Source organism: Schistocerca serialis, chromosome 2 (genome assembly GCF_023864345.2).
Source record: "Schistocerca serialis cubense isolate TAMUIC-IGC-003099 chromosome 2, iqSchSeri2.2, whole genome shotgun sequence".
Lineage (NCBI taxonomy): Eukaryota > Metazoa > Arthropoda > Insecta > Orthoptera > Acrididae > Schistocerca > Schistocerca serialis.
The window spans coordinates 968,197,300-968,224,207 of record NC_064639.1 but is presented as its reverse complement, the minus strand read 5'-3'; positions in this window follow the sequence as shown (position 1 = coordinate 968,224,207).

The window sequence follows — 26,908 nt, the reverse complement described above, 5'->3', positions numbered from 1 at the left end:
AGCCATTTACCAGATTCCAGTGACTGTGCTACACTCTGATTGAAATTTACGTAAGCGAACTTTTACTACAACACTTTGCAATAGTTAAGAAAACACAAAAACAATTTAAATGATGCCTCTTTATATTAACTTGGAACTTCATAAGTTTGTAAAAACGGATACTCGGATTCATCAAACACCAGGAAGGAACCCTATGTATGATTAGGATGAAATAACAGGGTGAACCAATTTGTTTAAAGTTCATGAATGATTATTGAAACACAGTTTAAATTAATGATTCACTCTGTACAAAAGTAAATTTACTAAATAAAAGTCTTATCTGGTGCTTGTAGGCTTAGGTGTGGCGAACAATTATAGCGGCTACACTACCCACAGTACAGCCTGCAAGTCTCTTGCTGTATGGGCTCAATTTCTCTTCTTGGCGTCGTCCAATTCTACATACAATAGCCCAAAAACTCGCAGACTGTGCTGTAAGCCGTTTACAGTCTCCATCCGAGGCATTTTGTGCGAATTTGCAGGCAAAGATTCTCTTGCTCCTCAAAGGTGTTGCCTCAATCATTGCTACCTACAGACTGTGTGTCTTACTTCCCTCGCTTGCTCTAGGTAGCGCGCCAATTCGCCTTTGCCACCTTTTCCACTCCCCAGAGCCACTTTCGTTTAAAGCAAAAGCACACTGGTTTTTACATAGCACCCATTTCTTATATTGTTGCTAAGCTTGACCATTTCTTAAATTGTCACATTTACATTAACATGAACAATTTATACACACAAAATATTTTTATATACGAAAGGACTTCAGAAAATTATTTAAAGTAATAAACAATTTACATACATTACTCACATACAATGCAAAGAACTTCAATCTCAAGTATAGTACACTTTACTTTCCATAAACAGAAAATATAGTACCAATATGCGAAAATTTTAAAGAAAAATATATACATATATATTTTTTCTTTAAAATTTTCGCATATTGGTACTATATTTTCTGTTTATGGAAAGTAAAGTGTACTATACTTGAGATTGAAGTTTTTTGCATTGTATGTGAGTAATATATATATATATATATATATATATATATATATATATAAAATTTAAATGAACCATAAACAAATATTGTTATAAGTGGTATTACTCCACTTTATTACTCGCACCACTTCAAAGATGAATGATGGAGGTATTAGTGTCAGTGTTGTTGAGAAACAGCTGAAATTACTAAAACTGAACAAAGCTCCAGTGTCCAATGGAATCCCTGCCAGATCCCATACGTAATTTCCGGCTAAGTTAGTTCCCCAGACAAAAGTCCGTGCTGAGAGCGCGGGTCATGCCGAGATTAGCCGAAGTGGTCTACAAAACTACAGTCCAGTATCCTTGATATCCATTTGTCGTGGCTTAAATGTAATGGGGTCAGAGTGACCTCCATGCCAAACAGATTTGATCCCGAAAACATAGATCATGTGAAACCCAACACGACCTTTTCACACCTGACATCAAAACAATAAGGTAGATGCAGTATTTCTCGATTTGCAAAAAGCATTTCACCCATTACGAATCAATGCTTATTATCAGAAGTAAGATCATACGGGGTATCAGGAAAAACTTGTGACTGGATGTTGGTGTGGAGGATGTAGCATCTTAGCTTGGCTGGAGGGTCATGGATAGATGTACAAGTAACCTCAGGTGTGCCCCAGGTAAGTGTGGTGGGACCTTTGCTATTTCTTTAATATATTAATGACGTATCAAAGAACATAAATAATAACAATAGCCCTTTTGCAGATGATGTGGTTATCCACAATGTAGAAATTTCCGAATAAACCTCGACAAATATTCGGTCAGATCTTTATCAGATTTCAAAGTGGTGCAATGACTTGCAACTTCCTTCAGATATTCAGAAATATAAAATTGTGCACTTCGCAAAACGAAAAAAGATTGTATGCTATGACTTCGGCATCAACGAGTCACAACTGGAATTGTTTAACTCACACAAATACCTTTGCAGCGATATGAAATCGCTGAGTCGTAGACTTCCGTTCATTGGTGGGATACTAAGGACGTGCAATCAGCCTTCAAAGGAGATTGCTTACAAAACATTCGGGCGACCCATCCTAGAAAACTGCGCAAGTGTGTGGGACCCGTACCAAATAGAGCTAACAGGACATATTGGAGGTATATAGACAATGCACCATGAATGGTGAGGGATTTGTTTGACCCACGAGAGAGCGACTTAACTTCTGAGGTCATCAGTCGCCTAGAACTTAGAACTAATTAAACCTAACTAACCTAAGGACATCACACACATCCATGCCCGAGGCGGTCGCTCGGTTCCAGACTGTAGCGCCTAGAACCGCACGGCCACTCAGGCCGGCAAACTGTACTGGCAGACACCTGAAGATAGTCTGCGTCTATCTCGAGAAAGCCGGCTTACACAGTTTCAAGAACCAATGATGACTCCAGGAATATACTGCACCTCCTTACTTGTTGGTCATGTAGAGGTCGTGAGGACAAGATCAGATTAACGACAGAGTGCACAGAGGCGTTAATATTTTCATGTTTCCAGAGTTCAGTACTTGAATGGAACGGGGAGCAATTCTAATAACTGGCACAATGGGGAATGCCATCTGTCATGCAGTTCACAGTAGTTTCTAGAGTATGGGCGTAGATGTAGATGAATGCAGCACAATAATATCCTCAAGTACGATCAGTATACGTGTCACTGTTGCAGTGTTCTAGAGATAGCTGATTTTATTAGCTAGTTGTCTGGAATACAGCTGATTTTGTTATACAGGGTGGTCCATTGATCGTGAACGGGCCAAATATCTGACGAAATAAGCGTCAAACGAAAAAATTACAAAGAACGAAACTTTGCATGGGGGCTTAATTAAATTGAATGCAAATATCTCTTAATTTTGGTAACTGACTGTCCGGTTACGCAGTCTCGTAAACGTTTGGCCCTGACTGGTATTAGTACGCAATCTGACTGCATAGAATAACAACAAAGAATGAAAGAAAACTTCCGTTAACACAATTAATTAATTAAGTCCCCAGCAACTATAAAAACCTACGAAACAACAAAACACAAGTGTAGCTGTTCTGTGTGTGGAAGTGTGATTCAACGTACACATCTGGCACGGTTCTTCCTCAATAAGACCAGATATTTTAAACACCATTTATACTGAAGTAATTAAAAAAAATAAACAGAAATACTATAATTGCACATAGAAACCAGAAACAGTCTAATACAAGAACACGAGCCAGATGCTTTGTTGACTGAACCTGTGACCAAGAGGCATTATTGTTTAAGACATTGAAATAATAAAAAAAGGAATTTTTTACATTCATACATATTGACAAAAAGCACACTCTGATCATTACAGCATCCCCAATCCAACAATATCTGGTGTCTAGCCCATCAAAACAATTTGACAACATCTGAACAAGCACTCTCCATGGGAACTTCTCAACAACGACTCACCACTGCTACATCTCAACAAGCACTGCCAGTGGAGGCGTCTAAATAATACTCTTTGGCGCAATCTCTGGCGCTGTGGCTCAGTGTAGTCACCTTTCAACTTGTCTAGCTTGAAGGGTGAAGCCAGATGGCGCTTTGGTTGGCCCGCTAAATGGCGCTGCCATAGGTCAAACGGATATCGACTGCGTTTTTTTTAATAGGAACTCCAATTTTTATTACATATTCGTGTAGTACGTAAAGAAATATGAATGTTTTAGTTGGACCACTTTTTTCGCTTTGTGATAGATGGCGCTATAATAGTCACAAACACATGGCTCACAATTGTAGTTGGTAACAGGTAGGTTTTTTAAATTAAAATACGGAACGTAGGTACGTTTGAACATTTTATTTCGGTTGTTCCAATGTGATGTGATACATGTACCTTTGTGAACTTATCATTTCTGAGAACGCATGCTGTTACAGCGTGATTACCTGTAAAGACCACATTAATGCAATAAATGCTCAAAATGATGTCCGTCAACCTCAATGCATTTGGCAATACGTGTAACGAAATTCCTCTCCACAGCGAGTAGTTCGCCTTCCGTAATGTTCGCACATCCATCGACAATGCTGGCGCATGTTGTCAGGCGTTGTCGGTGGATCACGACATCAAATATCCTTCAACTTTCCCCACAGAAAGAAATCGGGGGACGCCAGATCCGGTGAGTGTGCGGGCCATGGTATGGTGCTTCGGCGACCAATCCACCTGTCATGAAATATGCTATTCAATAACGCTTAACCGCACGCGACCTATGTGCCGGACATCCATCGTGTTGGAAGTACATCGCCATTCTGTCATGCAGTGAAACATCTTGTAGTAACATCGGTGGAACATTACGTAGTAAATCAGCATACATTGCACCACTTAGATTGCCATCTATAAAATGGGGTCCAGTTATCCTTCCTCCCATAATGCCGCAGCATACAACAACCCGCCAAGGTCGCTGATGTTCCACTTATCGCAGCCATCGTGGATTTTCCGTTGCCCAATAGTGCATATTATGCCGGTTTACGTTACCGCTGTTGGTGAATGACGCTTCGTCGCTAAATAGAACGCGTGCAAAAAATCTGTCATCGTCCCGTAATTTCTCTTGTGCCCAGTGGCAGAACTGTACACGACGTTCAGAGTCGTCGCCATGCAATTCCTGGTGCATAGAAATATGGTACGGGTGCATTCGATGTTGATGTAGCGTTCTCAACACCGACGTTTTTGAGATTCCCGATTCTCGCGCAGTTTGTCTGCTACTGATGTGCAGATTAGCCGCGACAGCAGCTAAAACACCTACTTGGGCATCATCATTTGTTGCAGGTCGTGGCTGACGTTCCACATGTGGCTGAACACTTCCTGTTTCCTTAAATAACGTTAACTATCCGGCGAACGGTCCGGACACTTGGATGATGTCGTCCAGGATACCGAGCAGCATACATAGCACACGCCCGTTGGGCATTTTGGTCACAATAGCCATACATCAACACGATATCGACCTTTTCCGCAATTGGTAAACGGTTTATTTTAATACGGATAATGTATCACGAAGCAAATACCGTCCGCACTGGCGGAATGTTACGTGATACCACGTACTCATACGTTTGTGACTATTACAGCGCCATCTGTCACAAAGCGAAAAAAGTGGTCCAACTGAAACATTCGTATTTATTTACGTACTACAGGAATATGTAATAAAAATGGGGGTTCTTATTTTTAAAAAAACGCAGCTGATATCCGTTTGCCTTATGGCAGCGCCATCTAGCGGGCGAACCATAGCGCCATCTGGTTTCTCCCTTCAAGCTAGACGAGTTTCGTTCTTTGTAGTTTTTTCCTTTGATGCTTATTTCGTGAGATATTTAGCCCGGTCACTATCAATGGACCACCCTGTATATTGCATCTTATACAAAATATTGATGACATTGTAAATCATATGACTGAAGGCTCTTCTCCCTATTATCTACATAATTCGAACACCACAATCGTTAAAATGAATATCACTTCCAGAGCTCTTCTGAAGGTATTCCACGACGGTAGTCAATGATTTCACACATTGCCCTCTTGACAGCCAAATGCGTTTCATTCAGCGTCTCCTTACTTATAGCACTATGCTTCGTTCTGCACCTATTGTACAATACTCTATGTTTCCTTAGAAGTTTATTTGCAGTGATTATACCATGAAAGGTCCCTACCAACGTGAACTGTTCTACTGGGTACATATCAGTCGAGTGCCTGGTCAACTGTTATACTAAACCTAAGTCACAGTGCTCGTCTCCAAAGTTAAATATTTCGATTTTCTTACTGTGATACGACAATCCTCTTCATCTAGTTTCATGAACATAAACATCTTTCTGTCTGTTCTAGTTATTCATTATACTTCGGCAATAATTGTTACAACGACTACTTCATGGTCACTGATACCAGTTTCTATGGGCACATCCTGAGAGATGTAAGGTCTATTTGTTGCTGTAAGATCCAAAATAATTCTACCATGGGGGGGCTTCTGAACAATCCACTGTAGATATTCTCAGAGAAGGCATTTAGTAATGTTTCACAGGACGTCTTGCCACGCCCAAACTTTCGTTTAAAACTCCAATTTTCACGCTTATTGTTGGATGGTTAAATTCTATTCCATTGACGACAGTATGATTGGGGAACTTACGTACTAGGTAACTTATGTTTTCTCACAAGTTTTCTGTTACATCGACAGGTAAGTGTGGTGGTCCATAGATGGTCGATTATAAGTTTCTGTCCATCCTTGTTACTGAGTCTTGCCCAGACGATCTCCCTCCACTTCCTTGTTGCGAATATTATGGCAGTTAATCACCAGGATAGTAACAATCTCTCCAATAGGGGGCATTTTTTCGATTTTATGCTGATACTTTTTCAGTAAAGACATCAATTTGAGCCGCTGGAATGTTATAACTAGCCTTACGAAGTGCTATGGACGAAGGTCACTCGTCTGTGATGTGGGGTCTGCGGTTTAGAGTCGTGGTATGAGAGAGGACTTTAAATGCACCTTTACACTATGTTCACGCTGTTGCGCCACTGCCTCCTATGGTGTATGGAGCAGTCTGGCGCCAACACAGCAAAAATGCCGTACGGAGCGAGGTGGCATCATTATGGTGATCACGTGGTATGAAGTACGGAATATTCAGATCAAAAATTCAGTGAGACGAAGCTGCAAAATACGCGTGCCACAGCCGGCCAGAGTGGCCGAGCGGTTCTAGGCTCTACAGTCTGGAACCGCGCGACCGCTACGGTCGCAGGTTCGAATCCTGCCTCGGGCATGGATGTGTGTGATGTCCTTAGGTTAGTTAGGTTTAAGTAGTTCTAAGTTCTAGGGGACTGATGACCTCAGCAGTTAAGTCCCATAGTGCTCAGAGCCATTTGAACCAACGCCTGCCACCATCTCGTTCAAATGGTTCAAATGGCTCTAAGCAATATGGGACTTAACATCTGAGGTCATCAGTCCCCTAGACTTAGAACTACTTAAACGTAACTAACCTAAGGACATCAGACCCACCCATGCCCGAGACAGGATTCGAACCTGCGACCGCAGCAGCAGCGCGGTTCCGGAGTGAAGCGCCTAGAATCGCTCGGCCACAGCGGCCGGTCCACCATCTCGGAAAAGCAAAGTTGAAACACATTTCAGCTATGACATGGCGTGCAGAAAAGCAAATCGAATGAGGTAAGCGGGCCAAATGAAGTTAGTATTGGTTTACGGTGACGAGTAAGAGCAGTATCTTGTTTTGATTTCCAAGCTAAAACGCTGGCGAGAGGAAAACACTAGCCGGGCTGGTCCGCATAAACAGTGCGTGAATCAGACCCTCCCTCTCACGCAATTTCCCGCCACCTAGAGGCTGCTGAATCGTCTCCTAAAGGACATTAAAGGTGGCTACTGACACACACAAACACTGGGAGTGGGCAAACAAGATCTCCACAGTCCACTTCGACGATGGTTCGGCCTGGCGGACGACATAATACTTCCACCGCCGCACGTAGCGCTTCTCTCTGCTCCCGAACTGTTTGATATCCTAATGCAACGACTGACGTCCTCGCTGATGCTCTTGAAGAAACTTTTACGCCAATAGAAAATCCAGTGAACGCTGCCCACGATGCCCAGGTCACAGACAGACTTCCACGCTACCTTGAGAAGAGGGAGAATGAAGGTGGCTCTAGTCAGCTGAAGAAGTTTCGCTGATTCTGTGTGCACAGTTCCAGGAAAGCAGCAGGCCCTGGAGACGCATCCAATGCCACCTTGATGCATATGCCTCTTCAGTGAGATCTTCCGCCCAGGTCACTTTCTGCTGCTATAGCCATCCCGAAAATGGGGAAGGATCTCCGTCTTGCACAGAGTTACCGCCCCATTAGTCTACTGTGGGCACTCTCCAAGGCTTTCGAGCGGGTCTGCCTCGAGCGATTACAATGCCATGTTGCCACATAACGTCTTCTACTCGAGGAGCAGCTCGGATTCCGCCACGCGAGAGAACATCGATTTCTGAAGCTGTTTGAAGAGGCCTCTGATGCGATGGAACGCCTTAAGTACTTCGGTGCGGTGTTGCTAGATGTCTCGCGAGCGTTCGACAGAGTTTGACACACCAGCCTTCTGTTCAATTCACTAGAACAGCAGGTGCTGGCGTCAACGCCTCGTACTCTCATACGTAGACGGCAGGACCTTCCAGGTGAGGACGGAGTCTGGACTGTTACAGCTCGCCTCGTTCGAGCAGGACTCGGTTTTCGGATCGCTCCTGTACACGCTTTATATGGCAGATACGCCCAAGACTGACTATATCTAGCTACTCTCTAAGCTGTCGATACGGTACTGCACAGCAGGAGCGTGAACGCCGACACTCTCCGCTGCCGACTGCCAATCGCTACAGAGACTCTCATCGAGAGGGCAGCAAGGCCATCAGTCTTCTGACTGGTTGGATGCAGCACGCATCGAATTCCTCTCCTGTCTCCTGCGCCAACCTCTTTATCTCAGAGTAGCACTTGCAACCTACGTCCTCAATTATTTGCTGCGTTTATTCCAGACTCTGTCTTCCTCTACAGTTTTTGCCCTATACAGCTCCCTCTAGTACCATGGAAGTCATTCCCTCACAGATGTCCCATCATCCGGTCCCTCCTCCTTATCAGTATTTTCCACATATTCCTTTACTCTCCGATTCTGCGCAGAACCTTCTCATTCCTTACCTTATCAGTCCATCTAATTTTCAACATTCGTTTGTAGCACCACATCTCAAATGCTACGATTCTCTTCTTTTCCGGTTTTCTCGCAATCCTCGTTTTACTACCATACAATGCTGTACACTAGACGCACATTTTCAGAAATTTCTTCCCCAAATTAAGGCCTATGTTTGATACTAGTAGACTTCTCTTGGCCAGGAATGCCCTTTTTGCCACTGCTAGTCTGCTTTTGATGTCCTCCTTGCTCCGTCGGTCACTGGCTATTTTACTACCTAGGTAGCAGAATTCCTTAACTTCATCTACTTCCTGACCATTAATCTTGATGTTAAGTCTCTCGTTGTTCTCATTTCTGCTACTTCTCATTACTTTCGTCTTTCTTCGATTTACTCTCAATCCATTTTCTGCACTCATTAGATTGTTCATTCCGTTCAGCAGACCATGTAATTCTTCTTCACATTCACTGAGGACAACAATGTCATCGCCGAATCGTATCATTGATATAATTTCACCTTGAAATTTAGTCCCACTCCTGAACCTTTCTTTTGTTTCTATCATTGCTTCTTCGATGTTCGGATTAAACAGCATGGGCGAAACACTACATCCCTGTCTTACATCCTATTTGACTCGCGCACCTTCGTTATTGGTCGTCCACTCTTATTATTCCCTCTTGGCTCTTGTACATATTGTTTATTACCCGTCTCTCCCTATAGCTTATCCCTATTTTTCTCAGAATTTCCAGCATCTTGCACCATTTTACATTGTTGTTGTTGTGGTCTTGAGTCCAGAGACTGGTTTGATACAGCTCTCCATGCTACTCTATCCTGTGCTAGGTTCTTCATCTCCCAGTACCTACTGCAACCTACATCCTTCTGAATCTGTTTAGTGTATTCACCTCTTGGTCTCCCTTTACGATTTTTACCCTCCACGCTGCCCTCCAATACTAAATTGATGATCCCTTGATGCCTCAGAATATGCCCTACCAACCGATCCCTCCTTCTAGTCAAGTTGTGCCACAAATTTCTCTTCTCTCCAATTCTATTCAATACCTCCTCAACAGTTATGTGATCTACCCATCTAATCTTCAGCATTCTTCCGTAGCACCACATTTCGAAAGCTTCTATTCTCTTCTTCTCTAAACTATTTATCGTCCACGTTTCACTTCCATACATTGCTACACATCAGAAACAACTTCCTGACATTTAAATCTATACTCGATATTAACAAATTTACCTTCTTCAGAAACGCTTTCCTTGCCATTGCCAGTCTACATTTTATATCCTCTCTACTTCGACCATCATCAGTTATTTTGCTCCCCAAATAGCAATTCCCGCAGCATCAGCCGATTTAATTCGACTATATTCCATTATCCTCGTTTTGCTTTTGTTGATGTTCATGTTATACCCCCCTTTCAAGACACTGTCCATTCGGTTCAGATGCTCTTCCAGGTCCTTTACTGTCTTTGACAGAATTACAATGTCATCGGCGAACCTCAAAGTTTTTATTTCTTCTCCATGGATTTTAATTCTTACTCCGAATTTTTCTTTTGTTTCCTTTACTGCTTGCTCAATATACAGATTGAATAGCATGGGGGATAGGCTACAACCCTGTCTCACTCCCTTCCCAACCACTGCTTCCCTTTCATGCCCATCTGATTTCTGTACAAATTGTAAATAGCCTTTCGCTCCCTGTATTTTACCCCTGCCACCTTCAGAATTTGAAAGAGAGTATTCCAGTCAACATTGTCAAAAGCTTTCTCTAAGTCTACAAATGCTAGAAACATAGGTTTGCATTTCCTTAATCTATTTTCTAAGATAAGTCGTAGGGTCAGTATTGCCTCACGTGTTCCAACATTTCTACGGAATCCAAACTGATCTTCCCCGAAGTCGGCTTCTACCAGTTTTTCCATTCGTCTGTAAATAACTCGTGTTAGTATTTTGCAGCTGTGGCTTATTAAACTGATAGTTCGATAATTTTCACATCTATCAACACCTGCTTTCTTTGGGATTGGAATTATTATATTCTTCTTTAAGTCTGGGGTTATTTCGCCTGTCTCATACACCTTGCTCGCTAGATGGTAAAGTTTTGTTACGCCTGGCACTCCCAAGGCTGTCAGAAGCTCTAAAGGAATGTTGTCTACTCCCGGGGCCCTGTTTCGACTTAGGTCTTTCAGTGCTCTGTCAAACTCTTCATGCAGTATCATATCTCCTATTTCATCTTCATCTACATTCTCTTCCATTTCTATAATATTGTCCTCAAGAACATCGCCCTTGTATGGGCCCTCTATACACTCCTTCCACCTTTCTGCTTTCCGTTCTTTGCTTAGAATGGGGTTTCCATCTGAGCTCTTGATATTCATGCAAGTGGTTCTCTTTTCTCCAAAGGTCTCTTTAATTTTCCTGTAGGCAGTATCTATCTTACCCGTAGTGATATTCACCTCTACATCCTTACATTTGTCCTCTAGCCATCCCTGCTTAGTCATTTTGCACTTCCTGTCGATATCATTTTTGAGACGTTTGTATTCTTTTTTGCTTGTTTCATTTACTGCATTTTTATATTTTCTCCTTTTATCAATTAAATTCAATATCTCTTCTGTTACCCAAGGATTTCTATTAGCCCTCGTCTTTTTACCTACTTGATCCTCTGCCACCTTCACTATTTCGTCTCTCAAAACTACCCATTCTTCTTCTACTGTATTTCTTTCCACCATTCTTGTCAATCGTTCCCTAATGCTTTCCCTGACGTTGTCAACAACCTCTGGTTCTTTCAGTTTATCCACGTCCCATCTTCTCAAATTCCCACCTTATTGCAGTTTCTTCAGTTTTAATCTGCTGTTCATAACCAATAGATTGTGGTCATAGTCCACATCTGCCCCTGGAAACGTCTTACAATTTAAACCTGGTTCCTGAATCTCTGCCTTACCATTATATAATCTATCTGAGACCTTCCAGTATCTCCAGGCTTCTTCCATGTGAACAACCTTCTTTTATGATTCTTGAACCTAGTGTTAGCTATGATTAAGTTATGCTCTGTGCAAAATTCTACCAGTCGGATTCCTCTTTCATTCCTTACTCCCATTCCATATTCACCTACTATGTTTCCTTCTCTTACTTTTCCTACTATCGAGTTCCAGTCACCCATGACTATTAAATTTTTGTCTCCCTTCACTATCTGAATAATTTCTTTTATCTCATCATACATTTCATCAATTTCTTCGTCATCTGCAGAGCTAGTTGGCATATAAACTTGTACTACTGTGGTAGGCATGGGCTTCTTGTCTGTCTTGGCCACAATAATGCGTTCACTATGTTATTTGTAGTAGCTTACCCGCACTCCTATTTCTTATTCATTATTAAACCTACTCCTGTATTACCCCTATTTGATTTTGTATTTGTAACCCTGCATTCACCTGACCAGAAGTCTTGTTGCTCCTGCCACTGAACTTCACTTATTCCCACTATATCTAACTTTAACCTATCCATTTCCCTTTTTAAATTTTCTAACCTACCTGCCCGATTAAGGGATCTGACATTCCATGCTCCGATCCGTAGAACGCCAGTTTTCTTTCTCCTGATTACCACGTCCTCCTGAGTAGTCCCCGCCCGGAGATCCGAATGGGGGGGCAATTTTACCTCCAGAATATTTTATCCAAGAGCACGCCATCATCATTTAACCATACAGTAAAGCTGCATGCCCTCGGGAAAAATTACGGCTGTAGTTTCCCCTTGCTTTCAGCCGTTCGCAGTACCAGCACAGCAAGGCCATTTTGGTTGGTGTTACAAGGCCAGATCATTCAATCATCCAGACTGTTGCCCCTGGAAATACTGAAAAGGCTGCTGCCCCTCTTCAGGAATCACACGTTTGTCTGGCCTCTCAACAGATACCCCTCCGTTGTGGTTGCACCTACGGTACGGCTATCTGTATCGCTGAGGCACGCAAGCCTCCCCACCAACGGCAAGGTCCATGGTTCATTTTACATTGTCGTACTCTTTTTTCGAGGTCGACAAATCCTATGAACGTATCTTGATTTTTCTTTAGTCTTGCTTCCATTATCAAACGCAACGTCAGAATTCCTTCTCTCGTTCCTTTACCTTTTCTAAAGTCAAACTGATCGTCATCTGGCAGATTCTCAATTTTCTTTTCCATTGTTCTGTATATTATTGTTGTCAGCAACTGGGATGCATGAGCTGTTAAGCTGATTGTGCGATAATTCTAGCACTTGTCAGCTCTCGCAGTCTTCGCAATTGTATGGATAATATTTTTCCGAAAGTTAGATGGTATGTCGCCAAACTCACACATTCTACACATTAACATGAATAGCCGTTTTGTTGCCACTTCCCCTAATGATTTTAAAAATTCTGATGTAATGTTATCTATCCCTTCTGCCTTATTTGATCTTGAGTCTTCCAAAGCTGTTTCAAATTCTGATTCTAATACTCTTCTAAATCGACTCCTGTTTCTTGTTCTATCAAATCAGGCAAATCTGCCCCTTACAGAGGCTTTCAATGTATTCTTTCCACCTACCCGCTGTCTCCTCTGCATTTAGCAGTGGTATTCCCGCTGCATTCTTAATGTTGCCACTCTTGCTTTTTCTCTCACCGAAGGTTGTTTTGACTTTCCTGTATGCTGAGTCTGTCTTTCCGAAAACATTTCTTTTCCGATTTCTTTACATCCTGCAGAAAGACGTATTTACTGATGGTCAAACGTCATGCCATTCCAGAAGATCTTCCGGAGGCCGACGACGCGCTATCTCGGCTTCAGTCTGGATCGTCGGCTTACCTGGCGGCAGCATACCCAGGAAGTGACATCCAAGCTCCAAAACTGTTTATGCAAGCTGTAGCCCCAGCTGAACCCGAATTGCACGCTTCATCCACGTCCTGGTGTCACACTGTACAAGGTAGTCCTTCACCCTGTCATAGAGTGCATCCCGTATTTTGGGGGAAGGCAACCGAAGAACACATGAAGAAGCCCCAATCCCTGTAGAATTACGCTCTCCACCTGGCTCTGCATCTACCAAGAGACTTTCCGACTGGACCACTCCACAATATCACGGAAGTCCCATGCCTGCAAGACCGTTTCAAAACGACTGCCCGTACCTTTTATTCAAAGACACGGCAGTCCTGGAACATCAAGGACGCTCGGACGAAAGATTCAGCGCAGCGTGTTTGGTAACAGGCGCGTCGTCGCGCCCTGAAAGTACAGGGTGATTCAAAAAGAATACCACAACTTTAGGAATTTAAAACTCTGCAACGACAAAAGGCAGAGCTAAGCGCTATCTGTCGGCGAATTAAGGGAGCTATAAAGTTTCATTTAGTTGTACATTTGTTCGCTTGAGGCGCTGTTGACTAGGCGTCAGCGTCAGTTGATGCTAAGATGGCGACCGCTCAACAGAAAGCTTTTTGTGTTATTGAGTACGGCAGAAGTGAATCGACGACAGTTGTTCAGCGTGCATTTCGAACGAAGTATGGTGTTAAACCTTCTGATAGGTGGTGTATTAAACGTTGGTATAAACAGTTTACAGAGAATGGGTGTTTGTGCAAAGGGAAAAGTTCTGGACGGCCCAGAACGAGTGATGAAAATGTAGCACGCATCCAGCAAGCATTTGTTCGCAGCCCAGGAAAATCGACTCGCAGAGCTAGCAGAGAGCTGCAAATTCCACAATCAACTGTATGGAGAGTCCTACGAAGAAGGTTAGTTATGAAACCTGAACGTCAACTACCCGAGGCGATGGATCGTCCTCCAGGCAGCCCGTGACAGAGCACTTCATCACTGGCCTCCAAGAAGCCCTGATCTTACCCCCTGCGATTTTTTCTTATGGGGGTATGTTAAGGATATGGTGTTTCGGCCACCTCTCCCAGCCACCATTGATGATTTGAAACGAGAAATAACAGCAGCTATCCAAACTGTTACGCCTGATATGCTACAGAGAGTGTGGAACGAGTTGGAGTATCGGGTTGATATTGCTCGTGTGTCTGGAGGGGGCCATATTGAACATCTCTGAACTTGTTTTTGAGTGAAAAAAACCTTTTTAAATACTCTTTGTAATGATGTATAACAGAAGGTTATATTATGTTTCTTTCATTAAATACACATTTTTAAAGTTGTGGTATTCTTTTTGAATCACCCTGTATTCTAAGTTCGGAGGAAACAGTGGCCGCACGGGCCGCTCGGCAGACCGACCACGTGGTGCCAGACGCTGGCCGAAGCAAGAGGGCTCCAGCCGCGGGGCTGGGAATTCCATGGTGACGCTATGTTGATGAAGGAGACACGCCAGGAGTGCCAAAGATGGCGGACTTTATGCAACCTTAATGGCAGACATTTCACAGTTTGTATAGAAATTGATAGAAGCCAGAGGAATCATGATACTTCAAAAAGAAACATGTACATTACCATTATTTGCACGACGAATCTGATGGTGTAATCAGATTTTCAACATTTTTATTAGTTTAAAGTTTAGTATCTGATGATAAATTATACAAGTAACATTCAGCAACGAATTTACAAAATATAAACGGTTCATCCGATTTTGTCTATCTCCGTGTCTTTAGAAAGCTATTAGTGTTAACCCAAATTGGTATGGATTACAGGCATGTAACTTGAATAGTACATGAGTTATTGGAGGTCAAAGTGGCCGATTACTATTGATCGCGTCAGTCCATAAGTACTCCACAGTTACACGAAAAAATGGTAGCAGCATGCTTATGTATACATTGATTCATCTATGTCTTTGTTTATATCCGATATATACTATTCGTGAAGAAATTGGTCAAATATTTACTGTGTTTTAGAAAGCACAGAGACATTAGGCTTGGCCTACTTTTGCTTGCTGTTCCTTTGATATATGTTTATTTGATTTGTTTATCTATTTATTAATGTATGTTAGAGGGTGTTTATGGTCCAGCCGTAGGAATATTTATTTAATTTCAAGTATTTAAATGTGCTTCATTATGTTGTGTGGCTGTATTGTCCTGAAGGCATAGCGCGAGAGCTGTAGCCAATCACAGCGCTAGTGAATGGGGAGACTGGATGGAAGCGAGTATCCGGAGAGTACACGAGAGAGTTCAGGCAGTGCGGCAGTCCTGGAGAATACGGGAGAGGACACGGGAAGTGCCGGGACAGTACAGCGCGACGGACGCACAGGCGGCGGAAAGACTTGGACAGTGGAGCTATTTGCGCGTGGTCGCGGAAGATAGAAATATTTCGTAGTGCCGACTTGTGCTCTTGTATGATTTCCGTGGTTTCTGCAGTGAAGACGCAATATGCTTTTAGGAGTGGAATATCTCGCGAGCTATGCTGTCGTTCATAACTAATTACGTGCAGTAGGGATCTATTGTTTCCCTGTTATTCAACTTATATTTTATTTAATTGCTGGACCATCAACACCAATAAGTGTTTTGCAGAAATATACCACATTCTCAAAAGTACTTCTACAATCGTACTCGTCAATTAAAGTCTTTAAGATAGTACCTGCAGATTTTATCTCATTGCAATCTTTCATTTATAAATTTATATGTTACTTTCATAATTCGCAATTGCCGAGTGATAGGAACCTTCAACCATTCGATTCATGTGTGTATTATTATCGTATACTGTAGATCCAGCAGTATTTGGCCTGTAATGCGCCAACTACGTATCCCAGGCCCTAGACAACGAAACCAGCCAAAAATTTTAATATTGCAACTCTGAGTCGTAGGGTGCGTAGTTATTTTGGAAAGCCCGCAAGCGTCACAATAAGATGGCCCCATCTCGCTGCGTACGCAGCCTCCATAGACGAAATCAAACAGCTGGAGAAAATAGAATACAATCCTTATCAGAAGACCACATTCATCTCGTGCATGGAAGACAATTTCCTCCACATTTGGAGAGCCAAGACACTCAGTGAAGTTCCAGTATCGACCTTCTCTCTCAGCCTGTCTTGCGCAGTTCTGGTAAATTAACGTAACTGTAGTGCCTGTGTTGTTCAGAAGTTCGATGAAACCGTGCAAGCGACATTCAATTAAAATAACTCGCCCATACGGAAATGTACATAATGGATGTGGGAGTACAGATTGAAGATGCGTGGTTGACGAGATATGGAAGGTTGGGTTTGGCCTTCGGTCACGCTTGGATAGCCAAGTGGTAGCTGGCACGGTAGCTCAGCGTGTTCGGTTAGAGAGCTGGTTGGCCTCTGTAATAAAAAACTGAGTGAAAGGATCAACAACGAACTTAAACAGATGTCCTGTGACGTCCGCAACGACCAAACACAAAGATAAAAAAAAAAAAAAAAAAAAACTGCCATGAAACATTTTCAGCGTGTTCGATCAGAGGGTTTAGTTACCATCTGTAATAAAAAATTGAGTGAATGGATCAACGAACAACCTGAACAAGTGTCATCGGACATCCGCCACGAACAAAATCAACGAACAATATAGAACAAAAAAAAAAAAAAACAAAAAAAAGATAGAGAGAGAGAGAGACTGAGTTAACCGAACAACAACGAACTTAAACCGATGTCTTACGACGTCTGCCCCGAGCAGATGCAACGAACAAAAGCGAACAAAATGAGATTTAAAAAATAAAAAGTGGTATGATAACCGCCCGCAATAAGTGGAATACTGAGTTCGAGTCCCAGTTCAGCATAAATTTTCCTTGTCGTCATTGCATTATACATCTGATAGTTGTCCATATTCGCAACTGCGATTACATTTCATTTAATTAATATTATTAAGACGTAATCTGTGCTACCACGAAGTAACTGAATCTGCCAGTGCAAGTGCAGTAGCCGTACGTGTATGACTACTGCCAAACAAAACGTATACATATATATGTATACATAAAACACAACGCACACACAACAAACCGTCAAAACGTCACGTACTCTCATAACGTATTCACACCATCACGTTAGGCGAAATATAAAATCATTAACGTCAGATGATAAAACGATGAATTAGACAGTTCAAATAAAAGTGTGCTTTAACACGGTTATGTGACTCATCACGTAGACACAAACCTAAATGTTTCACACTTGTACAGTCATCATATCGTAATATAAATGACATCGTCAATCTATAAAAACTGCGCTCTGCAGTGCGCTTATTCATGTTATATCTGTAATCGGCGTTAACGGTATGAACAGATTCACACAACAAAAGAGACGACTGCACGTCTCATCACTGTTTCCTGGAAGAAACAGAAAAGGTCGTAGAGTTCATCCTACATCGATAGCAACTAGTACCTTACTTTTAACAAGTTTTATGTGACCTGCTACGATAAGTACTTGTGACAGTCATAACAGATGTTCTGTATGTTGTATCTAATAGCAACTTAGACGTATTACAATCACAGTCACGGTGACAGAAAACGAAACATGTAGAGGTAATGGCTTACACGCAGTCATAGGCTATAGTGTGAAACATGCTACAGCCACATTCATACTCCATCACATAATAACTTTTATTAGACTGGCCGTACAGATACATAATTTTTCACAGAAACAGCGACTTATGTCGACTTAAAATCGTTTTTTATGAAGCGTACAGCTGACGTAAGTGTACTTATTGTTCATATTACAACATATGCAGGGTGTTTATAAACGAATATCGGGGTTTCAACGCTTTATAATATTTATTATATTTAGCTTACAGTTATAAACATGTCAAATGAAAGAGCAACTCAAACAGTTTTAGCAAGAACCTTATAAATGTTCAATGTGAGCACCATTTGTCACACGGCACACATCAGGTCCATAGCCCAAGCGCTGGATAGGCCGCAAGGGGCCCAATGACAGGGCTTGCTTTGCATGGCCTCCACGTTCACCCGACCTAACGCCATGCGATGTTTTCCTTTGGGGCTTCATCAAGGATCGTGTGTACGTGCCTCCACTACCAGCAGACCTCCCTGAATTAAGAAACCGTATTGAATCAGCTGTTGCTACAATCACTGAAGACACACATATCAACGTGTGGGAAGAACTCGGCTATAGACTTGATGTGTGCTGTGTGACAAATGGTGCTCACATTGAACATTTATAAGGTTCTTGGTAAAACTGTTTGAGTTGCTCTTCATTAGACATATCATTTATGACTGTAAGTTTAATATAATAAATATCATAAAGCGTTAAAACCCCAATATTGATTTATAAACAATCTGTATAATTTAAACTCATACATAGACACATATTGGTGCTATACTGACCATATCAAAGGAACGTCAGACACAACAAGCGTGCCGGCCGTGGTGGCCGAGCGGTTCTAGGCGCTACAGTTTGGAACCGCGCGATCGCTACGGTCGCAGGTTCGAATCCTGCCTCGGGCATGGATGTGTGTGATGTCCTTAGGTTAGTTAGGTTTAAGTACTTCAAAGTTCTAGGGGACTGATGACCTCAGATGTTAAGTCACATAGTGCTCAGAGCCATTTGAACCATTTTAAACAACAAGCGTCCAACGATAAACTAGCTATGATTAATTTGTATACGGTGAGGTAACATAGCGATACAGATACTGCGGCTAAGTTTATAGACTTTAAAAGGAGTAAAAACAGTCGTGCAGCTATTTTACAGACATCGGCAGGTTTTTTAGTACAAGCGTTATATCGCTGACAAAAACAAGGACATATTGTGTTTAAAACAGATCACTGAACATACAGTGTGAAAAAATAGTTGAATAATGTGATACCAATGTAAAATTAAGACCAGAGGTATTGCTATCTCTGCTGGAGCCATTACATGGACAGGAGTATGTCTTCAAAACTTTCCATGAAATCACGATTTTTCAGATAAGTTTTTTCATTCAAAACAGTATTTTTTTTGCAGGTGGTGTAAATTTCCAGTTCTTCTGTGTTATCTATATGGAGACCTTTGGCAATTCTATGCAATAACCGTAAATTGTTCATATGTCGTATACAAACCGGCTGCATTCACTTTTGGCCTGCATTGGAGACGTCCTTGCTACGTGATCGGAATACGATGGATCCTTATTTCGAATGACAGATCCATCCACATTAATGAGACCGTCTGTCATAAGCCTGGATAACCACTTTTTCCAGCGCGGACGTGCAGGAAGAGCGTCAGTGAGGTTCTGGAAAGTACCAACGGGACTGTGGAGCCGTACCGACTCCAGTGCCGTGGCGAGCTGCGCTAGCTTTCTCGGTTCAGTATCCACGGCGTGAAAAGCCCGTCCGATGTCCCGCAGATTCTCGGCTGGATTTAAATCCAGGGAGTCTGGTGGCCAGGGGAGTACAGTGAACCCGTCCTGGTGCTCTTCGAACCACATACATCCACTACAAACTGTGTGGCACGTTTCTTACCCTACTGGAAAAAACAAACTGCATATAAGGGTGAACAGAAGAGGACAGATGCATAGATTCACACTTGTGTTGATCCACTGTGCTTCCTGAATGACGAGATCATTCGCGAAATGCCACGAAAACATTCTCCGGACCATAAGCTCCCTCCTCCGACCTGGAGCCTGTCGGCTAGTGTGATAGTCCGAGAGACGCGGAGGACCATCTGTCCGCTGGTGCATAAAACGTGATTCATCTGGAAAGGCCACCTGTCGCAGCTCAATGGACGTCCATTTGGGGTATCCGCGTGCAAATTCCAGCCTACGTCGCCGGTGAACAACAGTCAGCGTGGGTGCATGGAAATGTCGAGCACGTCACTCTCTTGATCCGCACGGACATCGTTTTGATCACCTTCTGAGATAAATGTACAATAGTTGTGTCGAATTTTGGCTCCATTCGTGGCGATGCTTTCGGAGAAGAATTAATTTTTTGTTGTTTGTGGCACTTGTAGTCCTAATCTGCAGCATAACTCCGAAATAAAGCAATGTCATGCAAAACTTGTTTAACATTTCACACTTACACTCATAAAGCGCGTACAATTACTTTTGGATCGCCCTTTATATGCATACTGAAGCGACGAATGAAAATCCGTACCACGGCTGGGATTCGAGCCCGCGTCTTCTGCTCACTAGGCAGATGCGCTAACCACTACGCCACCCAGGCACAGTGGCTTTGCAGATCTGCATGGACTACCCTAACACGCCTCCCCCCTCAACCCAAATTTCCATTCACGCTTCACTCCACTTGGTATTCCCCCTAAACTCGAATGAGCAAGAGACGTTCGTCCGAATCACAGCCTTCATAAGCCGGCCGGAGTGGCCGAGCGGTTCTAGGCGCTTCGGTCTGGAACCGCACGACCACTACAGTCGCAGGTTCGAATCCTGCCTCGGGCATGGAGGTGTGTGATGTCCTTAGGTTGGTTAGGTTTAAGTAGTTCTAAGTTCTAGGGGACTGATGACCTCAGATGTTAAGTCCCATAGTGCTGAGAGCTATTTGAGCCATTTTTGAACAGCCTTCATACAAATTTTCATTCGGCGCTTCAGTCTGTATACATACATCATAGACGTCTGACACTTGAAAAGATCTCTAGAACCATACAGTTCAATTTGAAATAACAGATAGTTTACTTATCTTTTTCCATAAGTCTCGTTTTCATTTGACTGCCCCTTATACATCGACATGGTTTCACAGTGTTACCAAATTATTGATTGAAACCTCACCTCATATGGCAGAAATAAGAATAGACCTAACGTCTGTCCTGGGATACACCTATACAGCCATTTCGCACTTTGAAGATGTCGGTCCATTGTACAGCGAATATCTGACGTGATGATGATGTAAGGATTATTTTCAGGCACTTGCCGCTAATTCCACAGCCACTTTTACAACTGCGATTTTGATCGATAAAAACGTAACACATTTCCTCGATCCAAAACATAATCATGAGCCTCGCCCATTTGAAATGTGGGCATAGGCAGTAAGTTGTGACCTGTAAACAAGGACGTGGCGGTCCACTATTTTACGTGTACACTGAGACTTGGAGCTGAAGGTGACTGTACTGAGAAGGCTGGCGGATGCATACCACGCATATCGCGTTCTCCAAGTAAATGGTCGCCTCCGGCCGCAGTGCCAGTAAATCAGCCCTGCTCACTTCCACGTTCAGGTAACGAGCACCGAACAAATGGCTGTTAGTTATGAGTGGCTGCACACTGTGCATATTTCCAAGGCTGCTGCTAGTCTCACAGCCGTTTAGAGACGTTAACGTAAAGTGAAATACGTGTGTGAGTGTGTGCCTGGAGTTGTGTAAGAGCGAGAGAGAGTGAGACAGACGTAGAGACACACAGAAAGACAAAGGGAGAGGGCGTTTGGAATTTGCAGAAGTTTCCTCCACAGGCATAGGTTGGTGCATAAGTTCGTAGGGTTTTTACATAACTTTAACAAACACAACAGATACAGATCACAGAGACTTTAGTCATCAATAATATATTCTCCTTCACTATTCGGGTCCGCCCCTGGTAGCTGAGTGGTCAGCGCGACGGAATGTCATATCCAACGGCCCGGGTTCGATTCCCGGCTGGGACGAAGATTTACTGCGATCAGGGACTGAGTGTTGTGTTGTCCTTATCACCATCATTTCATCCCCATCGACACGCAAGTCGCCGAAATGGCGTCAACTCGAAAGACTTGCACCAAGCGAACGGTCTACCCGACGGGAGGCCCTAGCCACACAGCATTTCCATTTTCACTATTTACAATCTGCCAACGTTGGAGTAACTTTTCGATTCCACGGCTATAGAAATCACGTGGTTTTGAGGCGAAGAACTTGTCGAGCCATGATCGGACCGCATTTCCTTTCGCAAAGGAAGTTCCTTAAAGCTTCTTCGGTAGAGGATTAAGTGAAAATCTGAGGACGCAAGATCAGGTAATAAAGTGGGTGCGGAATGACTTCCTAATCCAACGCCTGGATGGAGTTTTTTGTCAGTCTAGCAAAATGCGGGCGGGCGTTATTGTGGAGTAGCGTCACTTCGCACAGTCGTTGTTCTTGGGGTGCGTCTGCAAGACTTCTCAGGTGTCGACAACAAATGCCAGAAGCGGTGGTTACGCCTCGAGGAATCAAGTCATAGCACACCACACCGTCGCTGTTCCGCCAAATGCGTAACATTATTTTTGTGGATGCACGCTCTTCTTTGTACGGAGAGTTGCTGCTATGTGTGGGCTCAACCAACTCTTTCTTTTCCTTATGTTACAATAAAGACACCATTTCTACTCACCAATACAAGATAGATATGGTAGGTGTTGTTCACCAAGCAATTGACGACGAGCAAGCAGAGCTGCACATATGGCCACCCCCCTGATATTTTGTGATTGTAACATGTGTAGAGCATGTGGGTCACATTTACCCGAATTTTGAACCTTCCCCATTGCATGCACACGTCACATTATTGTGTAATGACCGCAGTTCTTCTCCAAGTCTCGAATATACTGACGTGCATCATTGTGGATTAATGCGTTTAATGCCTATTTTGTCTCTATGAACTATGTGTCACCGTGTCTGCCAAAAATTTGTTAGTATAACATAGCATGTACACGAAACAGTGAACTGGAAGCATATATTCGATTCACTCGCAGATATTGGCGCTACAAATGCATTTAGTGTGTCGAGTATTAACCATATCGGAAAACAGCAAGTATATAAAGTGCAGTCGGAACTATGTTGCGTGCAATCGAAATGTAACTAAAATATCGCGTAAATTTAGCTGATGAGCTAAATACATTCCAGCCTTTAGGGGGCTTCCAATTATCGACTTTGTACTGTACGTGCCATCGGTAAATTACAAACAAAGTTAGTGGACAAGTGTAGGTGTATCACAGGACTTACTCATAGTTCGTAAGTCCGATGACGTCGCTTTTATGGGTTTTGGTACGTTCCCTCAAAAGAGCGGGAAAAAATAAAAACATACTAAATCAATTCCTCAAATTTGTACTACATACGAGTTATATAAAGTACATTCCTCAGAGAATGTCCTGCTGTGTTCGTATACTCAGAATTTCAGTGTGCTCACTGTTGTTTGTCTTTGAACATCTACAAACATGACCTCAATGAAGTTTAATGACATTGCTTCAAACAAGACTGCTACTTCATTTTTTTAAGAACCCTCATACTGTGAAGTGGAAGAATATATAACCTTATAAATGTTTATATAATAACTTATTGCTTCAAGATCGGCCAATTACTACTATAGTCACATTACCGGATTCGGCAATTTATTGCCATCATCTGAGGCGATAATTAACTCAATAACGATTTCGTCGCGACAGACAAAAACTCAAACTATATGCTCCCTGAATATCATGAAATTATATAAAGTACGTCAATGAATCATACTTCATGTTGCCACATGGTAATTGTCGTATGGTAAAAGAGGCTCACACGAGATGTATGTTGTTATATAATTTCGTGACATTCAGAATGTATAAACTCTGAGTTGTCATACATCATAACGAAGCTGTTATTGGATTAAATGTTGCATCTGAAGATAGTAATAACCTGCTGAAACTGCTAATGCGAATTTCTGGTAATTAGGTGATGCTAATGTAATAAATTATTTTGTAAACCACTACTTTATCTGTAAAATCTTATTTATTGTATCAAAATCTCAGTCCATTTAACCCTATTAAAGTGTTCAGTGATTTACGATTTAGCCTTAGGGGGGTTATTCAGGCTATATAGCGAGTGCATGTAAAGAGTATTATGTTGTATCTGAACGCACAAATGATCGTGACATGTGATCATAACCGACTGTCCAGCACACAAACTCGAGTTAGTATTGCAACGCACATAACTTCGCAGATAAATTAAGACACAAATGAAAACAATACCGTTAACTTTGAGTAAATTTGTGGCTGTGGTACCCTGTGCGAAAAAAATGTTTATTCGTCCCAATCTTCTATCTGTTTTACGTGCAGAATTCTATTCCTGTCCGTGGACTCGTTTTCTAGTTCTGCGTATATCATAGCTTCATATTCGTCACAGAAACCATATAACGCCCACTTCAAATATCTTTAGCCATGAACACAATTAGAAAGAACTCATCTGCTGAACTTGCTGTAATTACCTGGCTTTCTGGAACAGGAACTTTGAGATACTTTTTTCTAGCAACAACTAAAATTGCGAAATTTTCCGCAGCAGATTAGTCTTTCTTCTCTTTTCGATTATCATTATAACTTCCAATTTACAACGCAGCCATTAGACGCAACTCCTAACTTGAAACGTCCCCTTTGAACAATTCTTACACGACTGTCCTTAAACTGACACACAATATTTTGTTAGCGCAACGCAATCTGACTTTCAAAATTCCCTGCAAAAGAATGGCCCTGACTAACATTAAACTATACCTTTCACAAATCACTTACCTCACAAAAATCTTCGCTGCTCAAGCTACTGCAATACAGCGAGCGCCACTACTGCCAGCTAAATAAAAGATTCAAACTATGGAAGGCACTAACTACTGATAGGGATAGTTAGCAAATGAAAGATATTAATAGAGAACAAACAATGTATTTACCTTGATATCATCATTTATAAATATAGCAGTTCATGACAAATTTCAAAACTCCGCCATCTCTCTCCCCACATCCACCACTGCTGGCGGCTCACCTCCAACTGCGCAACGCTACGTGCTGTTCACATCCAGCTGCCGCTGCCCAACACTACAATGGCAGACAACAATGTAAACTAGCCACAGACTGCACACAGCACAGCCAGTGATTTTCATATTGAGCGCTACGTAACGTTGCCAATAAGAAAACATAAACAGCCTACTTACATAGAGAAAACATAAACAGCCTACTTACATAGCCTCCATGCTCCCAACAAAAAATTTTACAAATTGGTTTGGGCAGTGCCCAATACAGATTTGAAAAAATTTTTCATAATTACAATAACAAAGATATCAAATGCACACACTTATTGATACAACGTTGGTCAAAAGCTCAAATTTTCTCACAGTCCATAAAGACAGTCCTAATCGTACATAACACTAGAATAGCAGTGTTTCTCTCAAAGTCTGAGCAGTAAAAGAAAATGCACACGGAAGTAGTGGATTTCCATGCAGTCTTGAAGAAGTAGCGTTGTCCTTCCAACGGAAAGACAGTGCTGACTCTTGACATGCTGACAGATAATGGGCCACAACAGAGCAAACCCACAGCAGAGTCAGTCGTAGTTTGGAAGAATATTGGTAGGTAGGTCATCACAGAGCAGACCCACTGTAGTCCTGGTAGAGAGTATGGTATTGGTGGGCCACCAGAGGTGCAGACCCACTGTAGTCCTTGTACAGATAATGGTATTGGTGGGTCATCAAAGATGCAGACCCACTGTAGTCCTTGTAGAAATAATGGCGTTGGTGGGTCATCATAGATGCAGACCCACTGTAGTCCTTGTAGAGATAGCCAGCAGCCATCTGTTGTGACTGTGCAGGTGCACAATCACCATTGCAGAGTCTTGCGGATAATATAGCAAGTCCATAAACCACCACTTGTGCACTCACAAAGTTTTCGGAACTGTCCTTAGAACCAGCAATGCTGTTATCCAGTCCCTTGCTGAATTAGTAACACACGTGCAAACACTAACAGTCCCAACTTCTCACATATTGTCCATATACTATGACCAACAGAAACGTGTGCAGTGAAATGGAACTTACAAGTTAATAATATGATGAACTGGTGTCAATTACAATTTTATAACATAAGAATACAATTACAAAGGTACAAAATACACCATTAAAGAACATAACAATTCAGATAACATTTGTAGTAACAAACTTTACAAAAGAATCGAAATAACATATACATCAGTGTTACAGGAATTATGACATAAGTGAATATATAAAATAATGAGAATAGTTTTCGAAACATTAATTTCACACATGAGCATTAAATCAGAACAGAATAAATAATGTCTAAACATCTTTACAAAGAAAATAACATAGTATTTGAAAAATTCTACAACATAAATCTTATTAGCTAAACACATAAAGACAGGAAAAAGACAAATACACAAGGGTACATATACACATACCAGAATAACACAGGAGAAAAGGACAGGGTTTGTTTTCAGTGTAACATTTGGTACTGCAGTATTTTGCGAACAAAACCTTTTTTGTTCTTGGAGATCTCCCTTCGTTCATCATTATTCCCAAAAAGTCCTATCTGTACCTCTTTTCTGTATTCTAACCATATTTCTTTCAAAATAAATATGGCTCATTGTACAATACTCATTTAGGCCCAAATCGTTTTCATATAACTTTCAAAGCATTATTTCCCTATTCTCCATAGTTAGGTTCATATATAGTCTACCCCCTCATAAGCTAACTTAAATCTACTGAGCTCAGATATTAAACTAAGGG